We start from the raw sequence: 16,831 nt of genomic DNA, 5'->3' as shown, positions 1-16,831 counted from the left end.
TCTGGTCTAATGTGTGGTTTAGGCCAATGTTTCCTTATTGATGTTCTATCTGGATGATCTATCCATTGATGTAAGTAGGGTGTTAAAGCACACTACAATTATTGATGCAGACAATTTCTTCCTTTAGATCTGCTAATATTTGTTTTATATGTAGGTGCTCTTATGTTGGGTGCACAAATATAATTTTTATATCCTGGGTTGGGTTGACTGCTTTTTCAACAGGTAATGCCCTTTGTCTTTTATAGTCTTTGTTAAAGTCTGTTTTTTCTGGTATAAGTATAGTTACACCAACTTTTTCTTCATTTTTATTACATGGAATATTTATTTAATCTCTTCCCTTTCAGTCTAGGTGTGTCCTTACTTCTGCAGAGTTTCTTTTAAGCAGTATATAGATGAGTCTTGTTGTTTTTAAGTCCACTCAGCTTCTCTGTGTCTTTTGATTAGAGAATTTACATTTAAGGTAATTTTTTTATATTTATTTTATTTTATTTTATTTTTAATGTTTATTTATTTCTGAGACAGAGACAGAGCATGAGTGGGGGAGGGGCAGAAAGGAAGGAAGACACAGAATCAGAAGCAGGCTCCAGGCTCTGAGCTGTCAGCACAGAGCCCGACTCAGGGCTCGAACTCACAAACCATGAGATCATGACCTGAGCTGAAGTCGGTTGCTCAACCGACTGAGCCACCCAGGTGCCCCAAAGTAATTTTTTAAATTTTAACTTGTTTTATTTATTTATTTTTTAAATTTACATCCAAATTAGTTAGCATATAGTGCAACAATGATTTCAGGAATAGATTCCTTAGTGCCCCTTACCCATTTACCCCATCCCTCCTCCCACGACCCCTCCTGTAACCCTCAGTTTGTTCTCCATATTTACGAGTCTCTTTTGTTTTGTCTCCCTCCCTGTTTTTATATTATTTTTGCTTCCCTTCTCTTATGTTCATCTGTTTTGTCTCTTAAAGTCCTCATATGAGTGAAGTCATGTGATTTTTGTCTTTCTCTGACTAATTTCACTTAGCCTAATACCCTCTAGTTCCATCCACGTGGTTGCAAATGGCAAGATTTCATTCTTTTTGATTGCTGAGTAATACTCCATGGTATATATATACCACATCTTCTTTATCCATTCATCCATTGATGGACATTTGGTCTCTTTCCATACTTTGGCTATTGTTGATAGTACTGCTATAAACATGGGGGTGCATGTGTCCTTTTGAAACAGCACACCTGTATCCCATGGATAAATGCCTAGTAGTGCAATTGCTGGGTCGTCAGGTAGTTCTATTTTTAGTTTTTTGAGGAACCTCCATACTGTTTTCCAGAGTGGCTGCACCAGCCTGCATTCCCAACATTTAAAGTAATTATTGAGGGGCGCCTGGGTGGCGCAGTCGGTTAAGCGTCCGACTTCAGCCAGGTCACGATCTCGCGGTCCGGGAGTTCGAGCCCCGCGTCAGGCTCTGGGCTGATGGCTCAGAGCCTGGAGCCTGTTTCCGATTCTGTGTCTCCCTCTCTCTCTGCCCCTCCCCCGTTCATGCTCTGTCTCTCTCTGTCCCAAAAATAAATAAACGTTGAAAAAAAAAATTAAAAAAAAAAATAAAGTAATTATTGATAGGTATGTACTAATTGCCATTTTGTTAATTGCTTTCCAGCTGGTTTTGTATTTCCTGTTTGTTCCTTTTTTCTTCTTTCACTCTTTTTCTCTGTGCTTTAATGACTTTCTTTAGTGTTATTAGTTTTTTCCTTTCATTATCTTTTGTGTATCTATAATAGGTTTTTCCTTTATGCTTACCATGTGGTTCACATATAATAATTCACTTAAAATATGCTGTAGCAATAGCAACTTAAATTTTTACATATTCTTTTTTTTTTTTTTTTTTAATTTTTTTTTTTTCAACGTTTATTTATTTTTGGGACAGAGAGAGACAGAGCATGAACGGGGGAGGGGCAGAGAGAGAGGGAGACACAGAATCGGAAACAGGCTCCAGGCTCTGAGCCATCAGCCCAGAGCCCGACGCGGGGCTCGAACCCACGGACCGCGAGATCGTGACCTGGCTGAAGTCGGACGCTTAACCGACTGCGCCACCCAGGCGCCCCAAATTGTTACATATTCTAAAGCCTCTACAGTTTTAGTCCCCTACCATGTTTTATGTTGTTTTTATTAAGAAAATTTTTTTAAGGTTTATTTGTTTTGAGAAAGAGAGAGAGCAAGAGCAGGGAAGGGGCAGAGAGAGAGAGGGAGAGAGAGAGGATCCCAAGCAGGCTCCATGCTGTCAGCATGGAGCCTGATGTGAAGCTCGATCTCACAAACTGAGAAATTATGACCTGAGCAGAAATCAAGAGTCAGATGCTTAACTGACTAAGCTACCCAGGTGCCCCCCTCCCCCATGTTTTATGTTTTTTATGTCATATTTTATATCTTTTTATTTAGTGTATTTGTTAACTAGTTATTATAGTTATGTTTGCTACGTTTATCTTTTAACCTTAATCCTAGCTTTGTAAGTGGTTTGTTTCCTGCTTTTACTATATATTTGCCTTCACCAGTGAGATTTTTATTTTTATATTTTCTTGTTATTAGTGTGTTTTCTTTTCTGCCTAAAGATATCCCTTTAATATTTCTTGTAAAGTTGGTTTAGTGATGATGAGCTCCTTTAGCTTTTGCTTGCATGGAAAAATCTTTATCTCTCCAATTCTGAATGATAGATTTACTGGGTAGAATATTCTTGGTTGGAAGTTCTCTTTTCTTCAGCACTTTGAATATATCATGCCGCTCCCTTCTGGCCTGCATAGTTTCTGCTGAAAAATCAGCCAGTAGTCTTAAGGGGTTCCCTTGTACATAATTTTTTTTTTCTCTTGGTGCATTTAAGACTTTTTATTTAACTTTTGACATTTTAATTATGATGTGTCTGGATGTGGATCTCTTTGGAGTTTTCTGTCTTTTTCTCTCTTCTCCTTTTGGGACTCCTACACTACTAATGTTACTCTGTTTGATGTTGTTCTGTAAGTCTCCTAATCTATCTTCTCTTTTTAAATTTCCATTTTCTTTTTGTGGCTCTGTTTGAGTGAGTTCCATTGCCTTGTCTTCTTGGTGACTGATCCATTTTTGTGCATCATCTAGCCTGCTGTTGAATCCCTATAGTGTATTTTTCAGTTCAGTTATGTTCTTCAGCTCTGTGACTTCTGTTTAGTTCTTTCTTTTATTTTCTACCTCTTTGTTGAAGTTCTCACTGTATTCATCCATTCTTCTCCTGAGTTTGGTGAGCATCTTTATGCCTATTACTTTGAACTCTAGCAGGTAGATTACTTGTTTGCATCTCATTAAGGTCTTTTCCTGAGGTTTTTGTCTTGTTCTTTTATTTGGAACATACTTTTACTGTTTCCTCTTTTTCCTTGACTCTTCATGCTTGTTTCTGAGTATAATGCAAACTAGCTACCTCTCCCAGCCTTGAAGGAGGTATCTTACTTTGAAGGAGATAGGAGGTGAAACTTGTTGTTCAACCTTGCCCTAGATCTTATTTGTCTTTGGAATCTTTGTGATTGCCTAAGTAGACTGATTTATTCTTGAGGGGTTCCAGTTGTTGATGGTGTGCTAAGACCTGTGATCTCAGTCAGCACCTGGGTTCAGGCTGATTGGAAGCCAGATCCTTAGGCAGCAGCTTTTAACATATGTAAATATATATAGTCCTTTGGCACACAATTGTAGACCCTGCTGACCTCTAGGTCAGGCGATCTGGAGGGTTCTCTTGGGTAAGAGTCGTAAAAATCAGGACTTCAGATGAGTGTATAAACTCCTTTCTGGGAAGTACCAGTAAGCTGTGGTGAAGTCAAGGGAGGGTGCAAAGACGGTGATTCCCTGCCTACATTCCCAGGTAGTGCCTCTGTGGTCTGTAGATATCTGACAAACCTAAAGCCTGTCCATCAGGTTAAAGCTACAGAACAAGTAAATAGGGCTTATCTGCAGGCAGTCAGGGGTTGTGTTTTGGTCAGTTTTCTACGTAATGCTCTTGGTATAGTACCTTGCCCTGAAATGTTTTTCTAGTTTTTACAATCCTGTGGTGCCCAGGAACATAAGCCCTTTTGGCCACCAGATTAGCCCCTCTGGTCACCAGAGTCAGGTATTCCACAGGTGCTCCCTGTGTGGAGTGTGTTTACCTGCAGGCTTTAGCAAGGCTTGGGACAAGTGCTGGGAACAGGAAATGCCTGTAGCTTTAGTGAGTGGGGATTCTTTTATTTCTGGTTGATACTGGGGAGATCTGTTGCAGCAGCATCTTCAACTGTCAATCTCAACCCATAAAGGGCAACGACCATCGATCTTTTCAAAGATGTCAGGCCTCCTCACCAGTGCCTCCGTGAAAGGAGTATCATCAGGGCCATCCATGTAACAATCAGGTGGTGGTTTCTCCAGTCTCATCACAAATCAATTCCAATTCTAAGATCAGCAGGGCAGATAATGGGAGTAAAAGGGTGAGAGAGAAAGCCAAAAAAATGGTAGATTTTTAAGTGGGCCACTAGACTTTATCCAAAGGGATATTCTAAAGGGACTTCTGAAAGTTTTTTTTTTAAAAAAACTATTGCAAAATAATGTCACACTTAGAGAAAAGTTACAAAAATAGTACAAAAAATTTTCATCTACTTGTTACCCAGATTCCACAAATGTTAACATTTTACTACATTTGCTTTAATCTCTCTCCATATATGTGTACTTACACATGAACACACACATTATTGTTTTTCTAAACCCTTTGAGAGTAAATTGCCCACATGATGCCATTTTACTACTAAATATTTCAGTGTGTACTTCCTAAAAACAAGGATATTGTCTTTCATAATTACAGTGTAATGATCAAGATCAGGAAATTAAGATTGATACAATATTATCTAATCTCAGATTTTATGCAAATTCTACCAAGTCCTTTTAGTGCTCTTTAGGTCAATAGACAATTTTTTTTTTCTTGTCTGGGAACTAATCCAAGATCACATTGGATTTGTTGAGTCATATGGTCATTCTGTTTAACATTTTGAAGAACTGCCAAACTGCTTTCCAAAGTGACTATCGTTTTCAATCCCCACCAACAATGTATAAGGGTTTCAATTTCTCCACAGGCTACTAGCACTTGTAATTTTTCTTTTCTTTTTTTAAACAAAGTTATGGCCAACCTAGTAGATGTTAATGAGTATCTAATTCTGGTTTTGATTTTCATTTCCCTATTGACTAATGACATTGAACATCTTTTCCTGTGCTTGTTGACCATTTTTATATCTTCTTTGAAGAAATGTCTTCAAGTCCTTTGCCCAATTTTTAATTGGCTGTCTTTTCTATTTGTAACAGCTCTTTGTTATATTCTGATACTATATTCTTATCAGATATATGACTTGCAAATATTTTCTCCCATTCTGTATATTGTATTTTCACTCTCTTGTGTCCTTTGCTAAACAAAATTTTAAATTTTTGATAAAGCCTAGTTAACCCATTTTTCCTTTGCTGCTTATACTTTTCTTATTAGGTCTAAGAAGCCATTGCCAAATCCCAGGTAATGAAGATTTATGTCTATGTTTTCTCCTATGGGTCTTATAGTTTTATGTTTATAATTTAGGTCTTTGATCTATTTTGAGTTAATTTTTATATATGATATGTGAGGTAAGGGTCCAACTTTATTCTTTTGCATCTAAATATCCAGTTCTTCCAGCACTATTTGTTGAAGAGACTGTTCTTACCTCATTGAATGATCTTGGCATTCTTGTTGAAAATCATTTGACCCCAGATTTATGGGTTCATTTCTGGATTCTCATGTCCATTCCATTCATTTATATGCTTATTCTTATGTTAGTACCACACTGTTTTGATTAGCAGCTTTGCATTAATTTTTGAAATCAGGAAGTGAGTCCATCAACCTTGTTTTTTTTTTGTTGTTGTTGTTGTTGTTGTTTTTCTCCAAGATTGTTTTGGCTCTTTGAGGTGCTTTACAATTTAATGTGAATTTTAGGATCAAATTTTCTATTCCTGCAAAAATCATTCCTTTTGGGAAGGATTGTGTTGAATCTGTAACTTCTTTTGGGAGGTATTGTTATCTTTATAATATTATGTAATGATGAATGTGGAACATCTTTTCATTTATTTAGGTCTTCTTTAATTTCTTTTTGTAGTTTTCAGTGTATAAGCCCAGCACCTCCTTGGTTAAACTGATTCCTAAGTATTTTATTTTTTTTTCATGCTACTTCACATAGGATTTTTTCTTAATTTCTTTTTTATATAGCTCATTGCCAATGTATAGGGGAAAAAAACGGATCCTGTATTCTGCATCTTTGCTTATTTCACTTATTAGCTCTAAGGTTTTATTTTTCCTGATATTTTAGATGTAATCATGTGCCTGTTGCTTGTATTGCAAAAGGGTATTTAGAAATCAAAATCTGGGTGCTAAGTGTATTCACAACTCCTGTGATATAATTGCTTTTAGCATATCTTAGCAGACACTACTGGAAAGTACATACATACCTGCATATCAATATATAATCCTATTCCTGTCTAGGTCTATGTGTTAAAAAGCATGAGTTCTTACTGATACCTCCAATTTCAACCATGTTAGTGATACTGGAAACTGAGATTCTGCATGTTTCAAGCAGCAGCCTGCATTGTCATAGAAGCCCCAGGGTGGGAATCAAGAGGTATGCTGTGACCAGTTCTGTGACTAGAGTAAGTGGTATAGAGAGGATTTTGATTTGATACACAAAATGTATTCAATATATTTAGTTTCTGTAATTAACTTTTTCTCTTTGTTTTCTTTTTACCTCTCTGGGCACTCTTTTCTCAGACTTCTTTAACGGAGTGATCCTCTGGGTTTTGTACCAAGCCCCCTCTTTGCCCACGTAGTACATTTTCTAGACTACCTCAATGACTTTCATGTCTTTGAGTACCCTTTGTGCAATAGCTTCAGTTCATGTCTTCTGTGCTTCAGATCAGCCTATTCAACTGCACACTGAACAGTTGCACTTGTATGTTCTCCTGATGCCGATATGTCAAAGTTAAAATGTCCTAAACTTGTTCATTGTGGCCAAATTTACCCTTTTGCAACAGGGCTCTCTTCCTTTTGCTCAATGGTTCCTAGTTACTGAAACCAGAAATGGGCATTTCCATAGATTTCTCTCTCTCCCTCATCTACAATCAAGTCTTCTTGATTTATTCTCCTAAATATCTCAAATCTGTTTATTCATCTTCATCCTCATGATCACTGTCTTAAGCCAGATTAGTGTTATCCCTTGGATTTCAGCATGCTAATTGGCCTCTGAAACCCATTCTTAGCCTTATAGCCATTTAGAAAATGAGTTCTAAGTTCTAGTCCTGGCTGTGCCACTTTCACCTGTATGATCTTGATCAGGTTGTTTCATTGCTTTAAGGCTCAGTTTCCTTATCTGTGATATAGAGACAGGAATAGTACTTATTTCAGAGGGCACTTGTGAGAAGTATATGAGGGGATATATGCAAAGTTCTTAGCATATTGACTGATTCGTAGTAAATGGTCAGTAAATGTTAGCTATTATCATTATAATCATTCCAGCGTAATTAAAAATCCAGCCTCTGCTATTCCTCCAGTTTCTTCTCTGATTGATTCATTCTACTCACTTTTTCAGCTTTTCTGGACTTCTTTCAGTTGCTCTAATATCTGATGCTCTCTTCTGCCTCCAGGTCTTTCCTCTGCTCTCTTTTCCTAAAATTCTCTTCTTTATCCTCCTACCTTATTTATCCTTCTTAATTTATGCAACAGTTTCTCTAGGGAATTTTGATTTGGTGTCACTTATTTGTGTCCCAATAACACTCTAACTTCCATTTTCAGGGATCTTATCTCACCACACTGGAGTTAACCTGCTTACTTGTTGGTCTACCAAGCCACTGAGTGTAGGGACCAATTTACCTTGTTCACTATTGCATCTCCAATTCCTAACCTGGATTTAAAATTCAGTGAATGAAAAGATAGTGAATGGGCCACATTACCATTGTCTGTTTTTTTGATCTCCTGCTAGGTAAACTCCTGGTCACAGCTCTGCTTGGCTTCAGGAGTGGGGAGGATTGAAAGGGAAAACTCTCCTTGTATCATATCAGCCATTAGCAGTTGCTGCATTGATGGTCCTCCAATTATTAGCTGATCAGTAACTCCCAGGACTGTTCCTTTACACATGAACACGGGGCTACTTTTCCTGTCTTAGCCTAACTCCGGAATTACTAGTATGATGGCCTTGCCTGGGGAACGTCCTTTGACACTATCACCCTATGATGAAATCTGTAATCTCTAACTTTGAGAGTACTCTGCTAAATTTGCCTAGAAATATTAGATTGGATGCATATTCAATATTTCACAATTCCATATGTTTTGTCCTGTAAGCGATTTTGTCCATTGGACACATACCTGAGAAGCTAATTATATTGCAGTGCAGTCTGTGAATAGCTACAGACTGGAAGCATGATGGGGTTGGGCAGGTGGGCCTGGAATGGCTTGAACTTGTGGTGGAAGTAGACCCAGATCAGTGAGATGGAACAGAAGGTAAAAGAAGCTTGATTAGGGTTTTCAATCATTTGGTTCTGCTTAGAAGTGGAATTATTTCGTTCCGAGGTGCTGTGCCTGAAGAGCCCACGGAGGCAAGCCCAAAGGCCACTGTCCATACCCCGAGGCCACTGAAGGAGAAATTTGGCTGCCTCTGAGTGGTAGTCTGGTGGGGGAACCGGCTTCACAGCTGCAGGTTCCAAGCAGGGGCACATAAACCCGTCCGCGCTGAAATAAGGAAGCCGCTGGGGGGCAGCAAAGGCACGGGGATTTCTCCTCACGCTGCTATTCTTTATTGTGCTGTAGTTTGCCTTTTTTTTTTTTTTTAACGAATTGCTCTCTCTTAAAATTTAGAGTGATTTTATAATCCGAACGAGACTGTATGAACAGAGACCTCGTTTGTCATTTCCTCTCAGAAATATATTTTTTCCTGCCAGAGTTTACTTTTTCTCTATCGCGTCATTTCCAAGAATCCCAGAGCTTTCCCTTGCCCCAGGAAGGCCAGGTCCAGGCCGATCCGAGTGAGAAGCTGGCGAGGCGGGATGGACAGTGGCAGAGCCGGACGTTGGGCGCAGATCCCGCCCCGGGGAGCCTGACCCGGGAGCACCTGCAGCAGGAGCATACCGGGCCTCGGGAACCCCGCCGCGGGCCGATTTTGCAGCTGCTCCGCACCCCCCTGGCTACTACGGTGGAGACACTGATATGATGCCCTGGAAAACACCTTTAAGAACATGGCTTTGGTTGGGGAGGAGATTTGGCGAGAGTCACCAAAGCACACCTCGCAGCTCGCGGGCCCCAGAGAAGTTTGTAAATGTGACCCCTGTGTCTCAACACGAAAACAACTTTCTAAGGTTTCACACTTTCCAGGAAAGGGCGGTGGAGACCTGATATGGGCCAAAGGAAGCGTGCGGGGGCCTTTTCGTGGCTCACGAGAGGAGTCAGGCGTAGGTGCGGCAGGTGCTGCGGGCCTGGGAGCGGCGTGCGAGGAGGAGCCCGCAAAGCGCCCTCGCGGGGTCGGGCGGGAGTGCTCCCTGAGGTGACAAGAGGAAGCGGGAGGTGGAGGGTGGAGAGGAGGTCCCGCCCCCACCTCGCTCTCCTCTACGGGAAGTGATGTGGGGCCAGACGGAAAATACCCGCCGAGAACCCAAAAAGGGCCGGCAACGGGTGGACGCGGAGCGCGCGCAAGAGGAGCTGCGTGGGGACAGCGAGGTGGAGCCAGGTGAGCCGGGCGGCTGCGGGTGGTCTGGGAGGCGCTGCTCGGTCCCCGGCGTCCGAGGGGTTCCGATTCAACCCGGAGGGCAGAGCGTGGTAGCCGGCGAGTGGCTGGGTTGGCCCTGGGGCTGGCATTGAAGGCTGCGATTCCTCGTCCCCCTTCGGGGGGTCTGAGCCTGCCGGAAAAGCTGCTTTGCTTCTCGCAGGCGCGCGGCACAGACCCTACGTTGACAACCGCCGGGGGTGGGGGACAGCTTGGGCGACGTGCTGCCTAGGTGCAGTTCCAGGTTGGCACGGGGCTGAAGTCACCTCCGGGTGGCACCCGGCGCGAGCGTCCCCGTCAGTGTCGAAGGAAACTTCTGGCAGGAGAGGAGTAAAGTCCGAGACCTCCTGCACTGCCCATAGTTCTTCCTCCCTCCTGTTGTTTTCAGTTTGATTACTTAACGTCTTTACACCCTTGTTGGTGAGGGTCTGGGCAGCAAACTGGCTGGGTGCGAGAAGGTTCTCCTGTCAGTCAGACCAAAAACCCTACCTGGTGACAGGCCCTTGGGTCTTGACTGGTGGTAGGACTGAAGGACAGGTTTTGGTAACTATTGCCAAATCCTTATCTCTCTTCCCATAGATCACCAATTAAGCAAAGTCAGGCCTGAAATGAAGGAAACCTTGTGAGCCCTTAACTTCATCTTCCCGGCCTTTTGGCTCCTGCTGGCCACATGGCCTCGGAATGTTCTACCTCGGGTTTTCTTCCTTATCTCTTTGGGCTAACAGCTGTTTTTTATGACTCCATGGATTTTCACTTTATGTTTGGCTCATCGCTCAGAGTTGGGGAAGGGGGAGTAGTGTTATGCTATATGTTTTCTGTAATTATTGCTGATTTAATTTGTTGGTAGTCCATTGTTGCTATCCCCTTCCCTGTTTTCTGCCTTCTTAAAAACTTGCTTTAGAGGGAAAACAGTCTGGAAAACTGTTCTGCAGATGATTAGAAATTAAGAAAGGTTAATAAAATGCTGAAAGAACTGGGCTGAAGATCATTCTTTATGTTAGTTTTCACCTACTTTCTAACTTTCCTTCCTTCCTTTCTTCCTTTCTTTCTCTCTTTCTTCTTCCCTTTCTTTCTTAAATTACATGGCTTGCCTTGATTTTTAATTTTGATGAAGTATAATTAATTTTCTCTTTTGTTGTTTGTGCTTTTAGTGTCAAATCTAAGAAAGAACTTCCGAGTCTAAGGTCATGAAGATTTATGCCTGTGTTTTTTTTCTAAGAGTTTTATAGCTTTAGCTCTTATATTTCAATCTTTGATTCATTTTAAGTTTATTTTTGTGTATGGTGTGAGTCAGGGGTCTAATTTAATCCTTTTGCATGTGGATATCCAATTCTCCCATCACAATTTGTTGAAAATATTTTTTTCCCCTTTGAATGGTCTTGGCACTTCTATTGACAATCAGTTGGCTGTTCATGTGGGGGTTTATTTCTAGAGTCTTAATTCTATTCCATTGATCTATTTGTCTATCCTTATGCTAGTATCATACTATCTTTATTATTGTAGTTATGTAGTAGGTTTTGAGGTTGGGAAGTGTGAGGGCCTCCCATTTTGTTCTTCTTTTTTTGAAATTGCTCTGTCTGTCCTGGGTCTCTTGAATTTTCATATGAATTGTAAGATCAGCTTCTCAATATCGGTATCTTTGGTTTTAGAACAGATTTTAAGGGTTTTGAAGTGTGCCACAATCTATAGGAACCAGACTCTTGATTTCCCCCTCCCAAATCTGCTTCCACTTGGTCTTTCCCATCTAAGTCAATGACAACTTTACTCTTCTAGATTCTCACACTAAATATTCTGGAGTCACCTGATTCCTTTCTTTTTCTCATTCCCACCTCTAATCCTTCAGTAAATCTCACTGGTTCTACTTTGAGAAAATGTAATATATATGGGATAGAAACCATTTCTCACCATTTCCACTGCTTCTACCAAGATCCTATCCTTTCTGTCACCTGGATTACTGCAAAAGCCTCCTGCAGGGCCACCCTGCTTTCACCGTCACCACTCTACAGTCAACATAGCAGCCAGAGTTCATTATGCCACTCACTCCTCTGTTCACAACTGTCCAGTGGCTTTTTTTTTTTTTTTTTTATCTCAGAAGAAAAAAATCCTCATCATGGTCTGCAAGCCTCTGATGTGGTGTGTGGCTTCATCTTCCATTATCCTCCTCTTTGCTTCTTCTGCTTCACCCACACCTTAAGACCTTTGCATTTGCTCTTTCCTCTGCCTGGAATGTTCTTCCTTCAGATGTCTGCATGGCTTTCTCACTCATTTAATCCAAGTCAAAGATCATTTCTTTAGAAAGGCTTTCTTGAACCATCCCATCTAAAATAGCATCCTTCACCCCACCTATCATTTTTTGCCCCCTAAGAAAACCTTAGTTTTCTTTTCTTTAGAGTATCTATAGCACTGTCATTACACACACACACACACACACACACACACACACACACACACACAACTGTTGTTTCCCACTGTTAGAATAGGCTTCATGAAGATCATGAATTTGTCTTGTTCTATGGTGTGCATAGCACCTAGAATGTTTTTTTTTGGCACATATTAAGCTCTGAAAAAATATGTGTTGAAAGAATGAAAAGGGAATGAGAGACTGAGAAATGGAGATCATTCTACTGTTGCTTCCTCTCTGTTCCTTCACACTTCACCTAAGAGAAGCAATGTCTGTAGTTACTTGAACATCTCCTATGTCTTCCCTATTCTATCCTCCTATTTCCCCCAAGAGAATAGCTTTGGATTCTTATCACAGTGGCAGTGGGGAGCCCTCTTCTCTGTAGCTGGGCAGACTGTGTGGAGACATTCAGTACCGGTCTCCAGGGATACCGCTTCTTGTGCTGAATTCAAATTCAAGAAAGTGGAATTCATTTCTTGATGAGTATTTTGCACTATAGTGAATTAATCCTTCTCTGGCTTCTAACTGAAATTGCAATTCTGAGACACATTTTGGCATTTAATTACCTAACTACTTTAGACTGGAAACTGTTTATGTATATGTTGTCATACATGTCTTATGGCTAGATTGTAATATCCTGGAGGCAGAGCATGATGACTTCGGCTTACTTTTTGAGTCTTCTACTGCAAGGTATCTTAGATAAAAGAAATGTTCAATAATAAACTCTTGCTGAATGTACCAGTAAGTTAATGAATAAACCTGGATTTATTTTTATCATTGGAAACTTCTAGTCCATACATTTAATTTTTTTAGCCAATAGCTATAAATATCTTGTTTTAGTTCATCTCATCCTGCTGCTTCTGATAGAGCAATATTGGCTGCAGTTGAACAGGGTTTCCTACTGCCATTTCTCAGTGAGAATTAAATTACTTCGCCTAGAGAGTATGGTAATTAATCTTATAAGTTATTTAAAAATTGAATCAACCTTCAATTATTTAAACTATATATTTGCAAAATATGGAAAAGGATTATTTTTACATATACATGGGATATATATAAATATATTTTCCCTAATAAATTATGTTTGAAACCTCCCCCCAAAATAAGACAGAGGTTGCATATTTCAAGTTTGAGCCCCTAACTAGATGGGGGAATCCTCTCACAATGTAAACATACATCAAATTAGCATGAAGTACACTTTAAATGTCTTGGAATTTTATATGTCAATTATACCTCAATAAAGCTAAATTAAAAACAAATGTGAACTCCTAGGAAGCAAGATTGTATTGCCATTATTAAAACAAGATTGCCTTCTGAAGAGAGTAATTTTTCCCTTTCACTGATTTCGCTTTTTATGCCTTGTGCAGTTTTTGCTTGGATCACATTTATTCTTCTGCCTCTTGATGAGGAAGTTTAAGTTTATGATCTGGTTTCCCTTGAGCTGATTACCTTGGGAGCAGACCTGAGCACTGAATTGGAGGAAGAGATAAAGGCTTTGTAATTAACTTTATGTCCAGAGAGGGAGATATGTGGAGCAGTGAGCATCCAGCTTGTTTGGCCTCCTGTCTTGTCATGCAGCACAGAAGGCACACCACATTCTCTTCTTGTATTATTGAGGTCTACTAACACTCATATTTTATTTACTGTTAACTAAAATTTGATGCCTTGCTTACTCAAAAAGAAAGTTGAAAGCTATTTCTCCTTTTATTTATTTTTGTCTCTATGTGTGTTACTCTTTAAAAAAATTTTTTTTAATAAAAAAGTGTTTGGCATGGAGCGCTACATGGGGCTTGAGCCCCTGACCCTGAGATCAAGGCCTGAGCTAAGATCAAGAATCAGCTGTTTAACCAACTGGGCCACCCAGGCACCCTTCCTTATGTGTTATTCTTGAGAAGGCCTCCCATTTAGTGCCTCAGACACCTCAGAAGTACTCACATATATGAAATCAGACTTTTGTTTCTTAAAATTGAACTTTTGATGTGGGGTTGGAGGTAGGGTGCTCGATTTAGCAAGTAAAAAAAAAAAAGAAATTTGCATCTTGAATAAACAATGAATAGTTTCTTACTATAAGTATGTTGCATAAATACTTATACTAAAAAACTTGGTTTTTTTTTTTAATGTTTTCATTTATTTTTGAGACAGAGAGAGACAGAGCATGAGTAGGGGAGGGGCAGAGAGAGAGGGAGACACAGAATCCGAAGCAGGCTGCAGGCTCTGAGCTGTCAGCACAGAGCCTGATTTTCAGGGCTCGAACTCCCAGACTGTGAGATCATGACCTGAGCTGAAGTCAGACGCTCAACTGACTGAGCCACCCAGGTGCCCCCCAAAAACTTGTTTTTATGAAATGCAAATTTAACTGGGTATCTTGTATTTAATCTGGCAACTCTAGTCTGGTAAACCCATGTTTATGTGTAGGAAATGCATTGATCATGCTAATGTCCAAAGAATGACTGAGCTATGGCTCATTCTGGTGACCATACATGTGTTTATCTTAAAGACAGAGAGGGGGTGCCTGGCTGGCTCAGTGGGTGGAGTGTGCGACTATTGATCTCAGGATTGTGGGTTTGAGCCCCAAGTTGGGGGTAGATTACTTAAAAAAATAAAATCTTTAAGGACAGAGAGGACTCATAAACTCAAGGAGTATAAGAAATGGAAGGAAGTTGAAGAAGATTGAGTTTTACTTTAGTCTTTTGTAATTAAGGAAATTCATATCCGCAGACATTAAGTGACTTTGTAAGATCACAGAGTTACTGGCAGAGTCAGGACTGAAATTCCAGGCACAGTGGTTGGTCTACTGCATAATGTCTTCCATAAGATATCTGTTACTTTGTAAGTTTCTTTCTTTTCTTTTCTTTTCTTTTCTTTTCTTTTCTTTGTTTCTTTGTTTCTTTCTTTCTCACATCTAGGTTTTCATGTTGACCCTTAATCACTTTTTTTTTTTTAATTCCAGTATAGTTAACATACAGTGTTATATTAGTATCAGGTGCACGATTTAGTGATTCAACAATTCACACCCTTAATCACTTCTGTTGTCACTCTCCCATGATCACTCCCTTATCATGCTGTCCCTTCCAGTCTCCAGATCCAAATGTGGCAGGCACATGAGACACCCTTGTCTTTTCTCTGAGATCCATATGACTGTTGAAAGCCACCATTTGGTTGTATTCCCTGTGACAATGCCAGAAAGCTTGTCATTCAATGTATTTTTATTCCTTTTGAGGTCTTGTTAATATTTTTGTCCCTTAAAAATTTTTATTATAAGATATTTTGATGCTTTTTTAAGTCCACAACAACCAAGTGTTGTCTTACTGACAACCTGCTTGCTTTGTGGCCTACTCCTATGAAACCTCTCACCCCCTGGCCTTGTGGCAGAATATGGGAGATATATGGTAAGGACAAATGTATTAGATAGATAGAGGTGACTTACCCTTTAGAGATGTGTTGTTATAAAACACTGGGTTATTTTTTTATTATTTAAAACTTATGTGTACCTATTTAAGAAAGCAGCTTTGAAAATGAACATGCTTCCTCTGCCACTAGAGTGCCATATTTCAGAGCCACTAATCTTGTTTTTTCATGGGTTAATTGATTAATTCATATAAAGCCTTACCAGCTGCCAGGTCAAAGCATAATAATAAAATTGGTTGCCAAGAGACTGAAAAATCTGTTCATTTTTATTAACTGTAGTTTATCCATCCTACCCTGATCCCACCACATGGTTGGCTGGTCAAATCTTATCTGGGTATGACTGGTTACTTATCTCCTGTGTATGTGTATCATTAAGAACAAAGACAGGGTCTCAGCTAACTAAACTTTATGATAAGGCATTTTTATTCTTGTTATACTAGCCCTAATATGGGGAGGAATAAGACACATAGAAATAGATCATGACTTAAATGTTCTTTTGAGATACCCAAGAATTTAATTTTTTTTATTTTTTTAAAAAATTTTTTGAATGTTTTATTATTTATTTTTGAGAGAGAGACAGAGACAGAGAGACAGAGTGAGAGCGGGAGAGGGGCAGAGAGAGAGAGGGAGACAGAATCCAAAGCAGGCTTCAGGCTCTGAGCTGTCAGTACAGAGCCTGATGTGGGGCTCAAACTCACAAGCTGTGAGATCATGACCTGAGCAGAAGTTGAATGCTTAGTCGACTGAGCCACCCAAGCGCCCCTTAGATATCCAAGAATTTTAAAATTTAATCTATGGTGGTGGTCAGGATTTCTTTGTTTCTTAAAATGTGATTAATTTTCATAATGAATCTCACTACTACAAGGGAATGACTCCAAGAATGAGTAAAAAGGTCTAGCAGCCCTTGAAAAGATAAGGCATTGTTCCAGTCAGTTACTAGAGACCAAATGTGGCCAAACAAGCTACTGGCTGTTCCTGACTAGGCTTCCATTGTCAGGGGCAAGGCCAAGTCTCCATCGCCTTGCTCTGCTTAGGCACAGAAAGCCATGAAGTGGGTTTTGGTGCTTCTTCAGGGAGTGACTCATACCTGTGTTCTGGAACTCCTGTGTGAATGTGGAGGATCCAACATAGCTGGGAACTAATAGGCTGGGTTTTAGTCTCTAATATGGCTGACAATTTACTATGTGATATTGCACCAGGGGTTCTCAGGGCTGATTTGACCCCCTCCTCCCCTG

The 16,831-nt window shown here is 40.1% G+C and overlaps 1 protein-coding gene across 2 annotated transcripts in view; it reads left to right on the top strand.

Moving 5' to 3' along the window:
• Positions 1 to 9,614: 9,614 nt before the first annotated feature.
• The window catches only part of RAB27A (RAB27A, member RAS oncogene family), a 78,017-nt gene continuing 70,800 nt past the window's right edge, over positions 9,615 to 16,831 (top strand). The window contains exon 1 of one of the 2 annotated variants that reach the window (XM_025919778.2): positions 9,615 to 9,751. The gene's annotated coding sequence lies outside the window, so the exon portion shown is untranslated. The remainder of the gene's footprint in view (positions 9,752 to 16,831) is intronic. The other variant, XM_025919782.2, reaches the window with a different exon arrangement.

Source organism: Puma concolor, chromosome B3 (genome assembly GCF_028749965.1).
Source record: "Puma concolor isolate L17-30 chromosome B3, mPumCon1.1.hap2, whole genome shotgun sequence".
NCBI lineage: Eukaryota > Metazoa > Chordata > Mammalia > Carnivora > Felidae > Puma > Puma concolor.
Note: the sequence above shows the minus strand (reverse complement) of the source record. Positions and strands in the feature narration are given on the sequence as shown.